The following is an 11,305-nucleotide window of genomic DNA, read 5'->3' as shown; positions in this document are numbered from 1 at the left end:
CCACCCCCAGGGCTCCCCTAGGCTTCCTTCCTATTCTCCTCAGGCTGCGGGCGGGCCATGGAACCTCCCAGCGCGGGCGTTGTGCAGGGCGGGCGGCCGGCCAGCCAGCCTCCGTCGTGTGGGGCGCTCAGACGTTGGGCTTTAAGGTCTCGTGGGAACGACGAGGCGGGTCCGTTGGGTTCCCGAACGAGGGGGATGGGCCCATGGAACGTGGGGTTCCGGGAGGGGCCAAGCCCAGACCCAGGGCTTGGGCCGGGACCCCACCCTGCTCATATCATGCCCTGAAGCTTAAACTCCTTTGCCGGGGATGGTGCGGGGGGGGGGGCGGACGCGAGCAGAGTCGTAAATACAAAGGAGAGTGCTGTCAAGCTGCCGGCCGTGTAAACCCCAGCGCGGGGTGCCGCCCACGCCATGCTCCAGCGCGGGGAAGCCCCAAATGACATTGCAAAGAGCGGGGAAGGTAAGAGGCTCTTCCGTCTTTCCGTCTTTGACCAGACCCCAGCGCTCCTGCAGTCTGGGATAATCAGATACCGGTGAGGTATTGTTTCCCCTTGGTTTTCCATTCCAGGGAATTTCCCACGCTCTGTGAATTACAGGGGACAGTGGGTGAGTGTGAATATACACATTGTTCAGTTAGCTGTGCACACATAACTGTGTGTAGTAGCAGCCAGACGGAGTGGCCATTAACACCAGGTTTTGTCATGGCTGTATTCACATACACAGATTCATAAATATCCACGAACCTTCCAGCTGTCTAAGGCATTTCCCGGACTTCCTGTGTCAGCAGCTGGTGAAGTTTACATTTTGGATGTCAAAACATGGATTTCAGTGACCTGGAATGGCCCAGGAACATTTAGCATTTGTTAGGAGGCAGTGTAGCCTACTAGATCGAGCTCTGGCCTGGCACTCAGTGACTTGGGTTCTATAGTATTCCTGGCTCTGCCCTAGCTTGGTGGGTGCTGGCACCTGCCAGCCACTTTGGGTTAGGCCTTGTCTACACTTAAAAAATAAATCAACCAATATAGGTCGATTTACAGCCACCCCTGTAATTACTGCGGTGGCTGATGTCCACACTGTCCTCCTTGGGTTGGTGGAGTGCATCCTCACCAGGAGCACTTACATCAACCTAAGAGGCACTGTGGGGAGCTGGGAGCCCAGAGACTCCTGGGCTTTCTGTGGGCTACTCCCCCATTCCCCAATCCTAGCCAGGAGACTGGGGAAGCTGGGCCAGGCTTCTTGGTTTCCTGCTGTCTGCCAAAACAGCCATGTCAGTTTTACAGCTTAGCCTTGTATTTGATAAAGCTGCCCAGGCTGGGAGCAGGTGGAGCAGCTCCAGGACTTCTGACCCCAGCTCCCAATGAAGAGCAGAGACCAGCAGCCCCAGCTGGAGGCAGAATAGAGCAGCAGGGAAGCGGACTGCAACTGCCCCTGTCCCAGCTGGTCCTAGTGCACAGCTGGGAACCAAGTGGCAGCCATCCCTGTCCATGCTGGCAGTGGGCAGCACCTGCCCTAGGCTTGCAGCAGCCCCTCCACCGCTGCAAGGAGACGCAGTGTCTACCCTGACACTGCATTGCCCTAGCTCTGCTGACAAAAGCCCTACACCTTTCCTCGAGGTGGTTTTATTTTGTCGAGAAAACAGCAGTTTTGTTAATGGGGGATGATTGTAGTGTGTACACCAGCACAGTTTTGTTGACAAAAGCTGACTTTTGTTGACAGAACTCTCTAGTGTAGATCAGGCCTCAGATTCACGGAGGGACCTGGGCTGGACAATGCTTGCTGTTGCCCCACCTAACTTTTAGGTGCCTAGAAAATCCCTGATATTCACAAAGCCTGAGGTAGACACTTAGTCTTCCTGTAAAATGAATGGGGTGAGATACAAAGATAGGCCTCTTAGGCCACAATCCACAAAAGTCAGCATGTGGCCTCCAAACCAAGGGGGAGGGGTGACTCCAGGGCCGTTTTAAGACCTTCGTAGGCCCTAGGCACACTTGCCTTTGTAGGCCCCCTGACTGAAATAACTAATTTGATTTTAAGCTATTAATGAATAGTTTTTTAAATAAAAAATTATATATGAAAATTTTTCATAGGCCCTGAAAGTTTTGTAGGCCCTAGGCACTGTGCCTAATGGATAATACGGCCCTGGGTGACTCCAAAGCCCCACCACTCTGAAGGAGTCTGGCTCTTAAATCAGAGCTGCAGGGAGACACTTGGGATTCTCAGCTGCAAACCCTCTCTTGGCATTAAGTGCCTATACCATTTTGCAGGATGCCCTTCCTAATAAATGTTAGCCTAGCAGTTAGGATGCTCATGTGAGAGTGCTCTGGTTCAAGTCCACCCACCACCTGAGTGGGAGAAAGATGATGGTAGAACCCTGTTCAAATCCTAGAAGAGTATTCTAACCACTTGGCTAGAAGGTGGTTCCACTGTAGATAAATAACTTAAAAGGTCATTGGTGCAGGGGGACTGGAGCTGGGATCTCCCACTGCCTTTGTGAGTGCTATCATCATTCTACAAAGTCGTTCTTATGTGTGCTTGTTCTCTCTTTTGCCCAATGACTCTTTCAGGCAGAATGGGCCCTTGAACCAGGGGTCTCTTACATCCCAGATGACTACCCTAACTCCTGAGCTAAAAATTATGAGGAAGGGCCTGCTTTCCCACTCCCTCCAGTTGTTTTCTGTGGGTTTACCTATAGGGGTCCAATCCCAAAGGCAAATTCTGAGCACGCTAACTGGATCAGGCCCCACAGGCAACTTATGTGGAAGAATGTCTATCTTCTCCCGGTTCATGCATCCCTCTGGGGGTTAGGCATCCAGATACCTCAATGATGTTGCAGTGCACATGCTCAGAAGCAAAAACATAGACACCTAAAGAATTTTTACTGCAGTATTTAAGCCTGGAATGAAATCTGGCACCTACAGCTTTCAGGGACAGCTGAGACAGTAATGAATCCTGATGGGGCCTGATTCTGGGATTTAGATGTCTAAAATCGCAATTGGGCACGTACGTCCTTTTGTGAATCTTGTCCTTCACCGCTCTTTGCCTCAGTTTCCCCATCTGAAAAATGAAGAAAGTGATACTGTCCTCTTTTGCAGAGCACTGAGATATACTGATGAAAAACAGTGTAAGAGCTACAAAATGAGCCCTAATTATTTGCATGTTGGATCTATCATATCACGGTCATTCTTCTACCATCTTATTATGGGGAGGTAACAGTTCCTGGGGGCTACAAGGAAATACTTATTCCCACAAGGCCCATATGGATTATGTCCCTGTGCTGTTCTTCCTGTTCCATAACTATCAATTGGTGCCACACACCAGCCTTTCAGGGCAAGCATGCCTCACTTGGGACATTCTGCAAGAGAAATAAATCCAGTTGGGAGAAAAATTGAGACCACACAAGAGTGATGGAGAGAAGATTAGGGAAATATTTATGGTCCCAATTTTTATAGCCACAGGAGTTTTGTGGTCATTAAATAACTACAGAATTAGGCTGGGTTGGGGGGGAACGGGGGGCTCACAGGTTGTTCGTTTTGAAGCTGACCTAAAAGAAGGGAACTATCAAACAAATAAAAAAAGAGGGTTTCCCTAAGACTCTGAGAAGATCCCCTCTTAATGGCTCAGAAATAACCCACAGAACTTTGGAAAGAGACACCTTCCAAAAAAATCCATCCTCAGTTTTAAACAGACTAATTGCATGAAGGGCACAATGCTTCAGGAAGTTTGTGTGGTGCCAGAAAGATCACAAAGAAAGCTGTATGCAGAAAAGTGGCTAGGTTTTTTGTGTGTGTGTTTGTTTTTTGTTGTGGTGGAGGTGTTGCTTTGGTTTTTGTTTATTTAGCTTTACTGTGTCTTATCGTAATATTAAAGGGAACACTTTAGTTTTTGGAGTTTAAATTTAGACTTTATAAAAATTTAAAATGAGGAAGATCAGGGGAGAGAAGTAATTCACTTAATATGAATAGAAATATTTAAATTATCAGTAATGTTCCCCTCTAGCTTTGAGAACACAATGACAGTATTATGCTAATACTAGTGCTAGAGAAAATAGACGGATCAGTTTTAGTGTTTTTAAATCAGTCTAACAACCAGCAAGTGAAATTAATTGGAATAGATAGCAAAAATGACCAGTCCATTTTCACTGTCCAAGGAGAGTGAAATTTTATAAAAACTTAAAAAGGCATCTGTGATGAAACTAAATGTAATCTTTTAAAATTATTTTGCAGCTTTAATATGCTGTAATGTTTTAGTAATATAGGGAAGGCCATGCTTTTTCTAAATATGTCTTATTTACACACAAGTAGTTTTGTACCTAGACAAGCCAAAGCTCCTGTAATTAACAATAACTTACAGTAACTAGAGAAGGCATACAAGCCCATTTAACTATTTTCCCCTTTAATTCATTTTAGCATAAAGTTTTGTGCTGATAGTACCAAAGATAGATGCTTAGCGTGAGCCAATATTGGCAATTAGTAAATCAGCTTGGTATCTATCCAAGAACTCTACCAAGAGTTCTCAAAGAACAGGGAGACAAACAGGAGATGATGTGTCTGGGACAAGGTGATTTACACTTTTAAATGAATACTGTATTTTATTTCCTCCCTCCCCTTTTAGTATGCTGATTACAGTCACACAGTGGATGCTAGCTGTGCTCTACAGGCAGTAAACCTAAAGCAGCAAAATATTAGGGACAGCAGACTATTCAGTAATTGTGGTTCAATGTCTTATACTTCAAGTGTGGTACCATAGTTTCTGTTCCTGGAACTGCCATTGACCAGTTTGTGACAGATGGCAAATAATTTCCCAATCTACCTAATTAATCTTGATAAGTTGCTCTGAGATCCTCAAATGAAAGATACTAGAGAAAAATATTATTCACTGGTTTTGTGGGTGACTGTAGGCTGCTAGGGGAAGACCGTTGTCATTTTGCCAGGGGACCAAGCACCCCTTAGTGCTTCCCATGTGCAGCAGATACTCTGGGTTTCAAAGCTTTTCAGAACCAGCTAAGGGATTTCAATGCCCAATTGCCACTTGGAATGTCGCTGGTTCTGTGTAGAAGCATCATATTTCAAAGAGACTTCAGGAAAAAATAACTTTGCTTACAGAACTTTCTGGTATAGAGAGAGAATCCAAATCTACAATAAAAACAACATGTAACTCATCTTAAAGTGTTTTCGATTTGATAATGTGTGTGCCAAGAAAGACAATTACAACACTTTTCACTGGAAAGTTTAATGTCTTTTCCTTCTGAGCTGGTAAATACATCTGCTTTTAAATCCCCTCGAGTCTCAAAAACTGGTTATTTGGTATGCAGAGACATAAGCATCTTTTTTTTCTTAAAATGTATTAAAACTCTTAACACAACTCTTAATTTATTCATAATATATATTAGCTAAGTAATAATCCAAGTGCAGTGAGGAGAAAACTCCAACCTCTTGGGAGCTTCTAAACCTAAAGCAATAAAATAAACTCAAATCCTATACATTGTAGTAACCTTAGCAGCATCAGGAACTAAAACAGGTAAATTAAGTTGAACAACACTAATGTGGCTTGCATCTAGGACATCTCAGGATGTGAATTTGCTAGATCTTGCAAACTAAGGACCTAATGCTGCAAACACTTATTCAGATACATTTCTTTACTCATATAAGCAGTCCTCTTAACTTTGGAGTCTAAAAAAGACAGATGATGTATTCATTCATATGATGATGCTGAAATACTTTCCATTCCAACAATAATTCAAGAAGATGATAAACAGCAGTTACTATATTAGACATTTTCAAATCATCAGGACAGGATAATTTTCATCCAAGAGTTTGGATTTGCATAAAAGAGCTGGCTGAGGAGCTCTATCAGTGTTGATTGTTAATAAGATTTGGGTCACTCAAAAGTTCCAGAGGACTGAAAGAAAGCTAATGTTGCTCTTATATTTATAGACAGTAAACTGGATGACCTGGGAAATTATAGGCATGTCAGCCTGACATTGCTTCTAGGCAAAATAATGGAATGGCTGATGCAGGACTTGATTAATAAAGTATTGAAGGAGAGTAATATAATTGCCAATTAACATGGATTTATGGAAAATAGATCTTGTCAAGCTAACTTGATTTTTTAAATGTGATTACAAGTTTGGTTGATTAAGGTGTTGGTGTAAGATATGTAGACTTCTGTAAGGCATTTGATTTGTTACTGCATGACATTTTGATTAAGAAACTAGAATAATGCAAAATCAATATGGCACACTAAAAACTGGCTAATTGACAGGTCTTGAAATGTAATTGTAAATAATCATCAAGCAGGTGTGTTTCTAGTGGAGACCCATAGGAATCAGTTCTTGGCTCTATTCTCTGCATTTTTATCAGTGACTTAGAAGAAAATATAAAATTACTGAAAGTTTTCAGGGGACACAAAGACTGAGATTGATAAATAATGAAGAGGCCTGGTATCTGACACAAAGCAATCTAGATTGCTTAGTAAACTGGGCTTCAACAAACAACACGCATTTCAATAAGGCCAAATGTAAAGTCATGCGTTTAGGAACAAATAACATAAGCTAATCTTACAAGACGGGAGACTATATCCTGGGATGCAGGGACTCTGAAAAAGACTTTTTGATCCTGGTGGATAATCAGCTGAATATAAACTCCCAGTGTGAATCTGTGGCCAAAAGTGCAAATATGATCCTTGGATGTATAAATAGGAGGGAGGCTACGGAATAGTAGAGAGATTATTATTAGCTCTGTAGTTAGTGACCACTACTGCAATACTATGACCAGTTCTGGTGTCCACAATTCAAGGAGGTTGTTGATAAATTGGAGTGGTTTCAGAGAAGACCCATGAGAATGTTTAAAGGATTGGAAAAGATGCAAGGAGCTCAATCCATTTATCTTAATGGAGAAAAAGTTAGCAGATGACTTGATCATAGTCTAAAAGTAACTACATGGGAACAGAAATTTGACAGAGAACTCTTCATTTTAGTTGATAAAGGCATAACAAGATCCAATGGCTAGAAGTTGAAGCTGGGCAAGTTTAGATTAGAAATATGGCACACATTTTAATAATGAGGGTAATTAACCATTGGAACAATTTACCTAAGGTCTGTGGTAGATTCTCTGTCACTGTACATTTTTAAAATCAAGATTGGATGTTTTTATAAAAGATATACTGCAATTCAAACATGAAGTAATTCAGGGCAGTCCTATGGCCTCTTATGCAGGAGGTCAGACTAGATCACATCAGTCTCATCTGGCTTTATAATCTATAAATCTGTGAATAAACACGGAAAGGCTACTACCATAATTATTGCAAACATAGCCCCATTTCTGCACCCCCTTTCGCATCTGCTTAACGTAGTAGGGCGGTTCATATTTTTTAAAACTTAAAAAAAACTGTACTTTTTAAAAAAAGTCACACTTTATTTTTATGATCCGTATCAAGTTTTGTTATTGAATACAAAGAAATTGCAAGCACTCATTTTGGGAGGCTCTTGGTTAAAAAGATACTAATACTATAAAATACAAGCTAAAGGATATCAATGTTTGCAACAGCATCTAAATATGAAGTGCTTCTCCAGCATCTGTGTTCAAGCTGCATCCTTGCACTATGTAACATTACTATTTCTATTACCGGTTGCTGGGAGCCTTGTGTGAACATGTTATGATGCAATATTAATGCAAACTAACAACAACTTTATTGAACACAATTTGGTTGTCCGAATGGCTAGGTTGAACTCACTGAACACTCAGACAGCATCTTGTCTCAGGGGGTGAGGTTATTATTTATATAGCACCAACAGTAGGCTAGGTATGTTATGTATGCGCTGATTCTTGTGCAAAACCTGGAATGGGTTTTTTTGCAGGGGACTTTTATTCTAAAAATCCTGATCAGGAACAGAGAGGGGAACTTGCCAGGACATTTTACTATTCAGTCATGATGCTCTCAGCCCAGATCCTTAAAGGTATTTAGATGCCTAGCTTCTATAGAACTCAATGAGAGTTAGGTGTCTAATACCTTTGAGCATCTGGGCCTTCTAGCCTTGCCTCTATTTGAACCAAGAGGGCAGATTCCCATGGTCACTGAAGAATCCTTACACTTAGATATCATTTACAGCATTATTTAATATATATCTGGAGAGTATGTAAATGAAATTTATACTGTCTGGTTAATTACACAAGTAGCAGTGGGGAGCGCCTAGTGGGTTTGCCTCTGCTCTCCTTTGCAGCTACATTGTGCTCTTTCTGGGAATATAAAAATAACTTGCCTCATGAAGCAATGCTGAGCAGCTCATATGTCCAAACAGATAGGAGTCAAATGCCTGAGTTTAGAATGCAAAGTTATCTGTTGTGGGAGTGAACAAGTTTCCCAAGGCGATTTTTCAATAATCTCACGACTGATTGAAATTAATGCAGAAAGAAATTCAGTGCAATGCTAAAAAATCATGTAAAAGGGCTGGGCTTTGGGAAGGAAATTTGTGGATGAGCTGTTATTAATAATCTGTTTTTATTATCTGTGTTAACAGAATTTTGAATTGTTTGATTTAATGGGATGTTGCAGGGCAATATGGATCCCGTACCTCGAACATGTCACTAATGAAGAGGTTCATAACATCATCACTCAATGTTCTGGATCATATGAAGATCTCTTGACGACTGTGAAGAAGCGCAAGCTGAAGTGGTACGGCCATGTAACAAGATCTGGCATATCCAAGATCATCCTCCAAGGGACACTACAGGGGAAGAGATGGACTGACAACATAAAAGAGTGGACAGGAATGGATTTTGCAGAGACTCAAACACTAACACACAGTTGTCAGGGGTGGAGACAATTGGTTGATCGTTCATTAATGATGATACCCCAACAAACCAATGTGGTTATGAGAGCAATAGCAATAGTAGTACCACGCTTACCTAAAATGTATAAAAACAGTTTAGGAGTTACAGAAGCTTTACAAACATCACCTAACAAATCCTCATCAGATCCCCTGAGGCACAGACAGGTGAAAATATACCCAGAGCTGCATAGCAAACTCCAGGCAGAGAGGGGAATAGACCTTAAGAGTTCTTGGTTCGCACCACCAGGCCATTCCTCTGAGGTAGTGGTAGTGAACCAAGATCAGAGTCACATGAACATATTCCACGATGTGTGGGGTGCTCGATAGCATGAGTGTAAAATCCTTCAGCCTGTTCTAACTCATCAAACATTAATAAATCCTATGGCACAGCAAGAATCACATATCAAAGCTCGAGGATTTACAGATTAAATGGTTTAATGCTGGAGAGAGAAGAGCAAGAAAGACTGTTGTAGACCTCCTCCTCCCTCTAATCTGAGCCCCCCCACAGCCTCCATGGATTGACTTACAATGTGCTCGTTTTCCTGTTCCCTCTCCAAAATTAAATCATTCGCAGTATAAGGGTATTTCTGCACTTTGACCTGGAGGTGTAATTCCCAGTTTGAGGAACCATACCTATGCTAGCGCTGATTGAGCCAACATCAGTGGCATACCAAGTGGGGAATGTGGGGGAGGAGAAGGGGGGGGGCCCAACACCTGCTCCCCCAGTGTTGGTTACCTTCTCCCCAGGTGTGCCCAGCTATATCTGCATGCCTCAGAGCCTCCTGTGCCCCCCACCCATCCTGAAGGGCCAGCCCATAGCACACTTACCTGCTGCTCCAGCCCCGCACTGGCTCAGATTGGGCGGCCTCACCCCTGGCCTCAGGGGGGGGAGTGCCCCTTCAGATCATGTGGGGGGGGGGGAGGACCACAGGAGTGGGAGCAGCTGCCCCTCAGTCTCCTGTGCCCTCTACCCATCATGAAGGGCTGGGCCAGGGGAGTGAGGCTGCTTCCATCCGAGCCAGAGCTGGGTTGGAGCGGCTTCACAACAGGTGGAGGGCAGAGGAGACAGAGGCGGCTGCTTCTGCTTCCGCTCCTGCCCCCCCTGCATTGTGAAGGGCAGGGTAGGGCAGGTCCTCCTTTCCCTCCCCCCAGGCTGCGGGGTGGGGCAGGTGAGGCCACCCCAACCAAGCTGGAGGCAGGCTGTGGGACTACAGAGGGAGAGGCAGGTGCTGGGGAAGTGTGGGGAAGGGGGGTGGTGAAGCCAAGCCTGCATTTGCGCCTCCCCCCATGCCCCTTTCCCCCTCCTGCAGGTACAGATCCCCACTCTGTGGGGCAGATGGGCGGCACTGGGACCCCTCCTCCCCTTCGCAGGGGGGGTCGTGAGGCTTGGGGAGGGTGCAAATGTAGGCTTGGCCCCCAGGCACCAGAGACCCTCCATACGCCACTGGCCAACAGTGCCTAGCATGCTAAAAATACAGTGTAGCCGGAGCAGTGGGAGCGGCTATCCACCCCAATATGTGCCATCGAGATGCTAGGTACATACTCAGAGCAGCTAGTATTGCCACAGCTACATTTCACTTTTAGTGCACTAGCTCAATGGAAACTAGGGTGAGTATGTCTTCTTGAGCTGGGAATCACAGCCCTAGCTCAAAGTGTAGACATGCCTGAAGTCCTCGAGCTTCAGAGCTTGGATCTTCTGAGGCCATGTTTAGAGAGTAAATTTAATAATATTGTTTTAAAGTAGATTGGTGATTTAATACTTTTACAATTATTCATTTAGTTGTAAAAAAAAGTATTTAAAATAATTCTAATTTTTCTTTAATTGCTTCTACTATCCCAGATAGGGAGACACCATGGAGTGACAAGCTCTGCGCTCTACCCTAGGAGACTCAGCAGGTAATTTATCATCCCCCCGCCTTTAAGTGTGCGAGGAGATTATTGATCATGAAGCTCCCAGCAGATTTATTTGGGATGGGGCGGGAGCAGCAGTTGGCAGAGAAATCTCAGCAGAACTTGCCAGGCATAGACTCATGCTACTGCAATATGTTAACCCATCTGAGACTAAAGAATACAGATATATATGCTGTGCAGTATGTTCCCATATTTATTTTGGAATGCTTTTATTAGGTTTTCAGCATAAAACTACAGAGCCCAATTCACCATTGCCCTGTGTAGTGATTTGCACTAGTGCAAAGTGAATCCAAATCAGAATGGTAGTGTTTTACATCAACTTTGCACGGGTGTAAATAACACAAGGTGCAGAAAACTATGGGCCTGATTCACTGGTAAGCAGCTGTTAAAAGAGCAGTATCATACATCTCTCTGCATAACATGAATCTTTTATTGATCTTGGCCCAGATTTTCATGATTTCAGGCATAATTATTGCCACTGTACCTGCAATCATGGTAATTATGTTTGCAAACTAAACACACCCATAGTCATGAAAATCTAGGCTCTTATGCAGCCTTGCAAAATTT

General features: G+C 43.6%; 1 long non-coding RNA gene across 1 annotated transcript; it reads left to right on the top strand.

Moving 5' to 3' along the window:
* Positions 1 to 2: 2 nt before the first annotated feature.
* On the top strand, positions 3 to 9,738 carry LOC137153167 (uncharacterized). The gene is made up of 2 exons (XR_010919712.1): positions 3 to 460; positions 8,551 to 9,738. It is a non-coding gene; the product is annotated as an uncharacterized lncRNA (long non-coding RNA).
* The last annotated feature ends 1,567 nt before the right edge of the window (positions 9,739 to 11,305 follow it).

This window comes from Emydura macquarii, unplaced genomic scaffold, assembly GCF_026122565.2.
Source record: "Emydura macquarii macquarii isolate MOO-44397 ecotype Brisbane River unplaced genomic scaffold, CSIRO-AGI_Emac_v2 contig_1253, whole genome shotgun sequence".
In the NCBI taxonomy this organism is placed as follows: domain Eukaryota; kingdom Metazoa; phylum Chordata; order Testudines; family Chelidae; genus Emydura; species Emydura macquarii.
The sequence above is the reverse complement of the archived record's forward strand: the minus strand, read 5'-3'. Positions and strand labels throughout refer to the sequence as shown.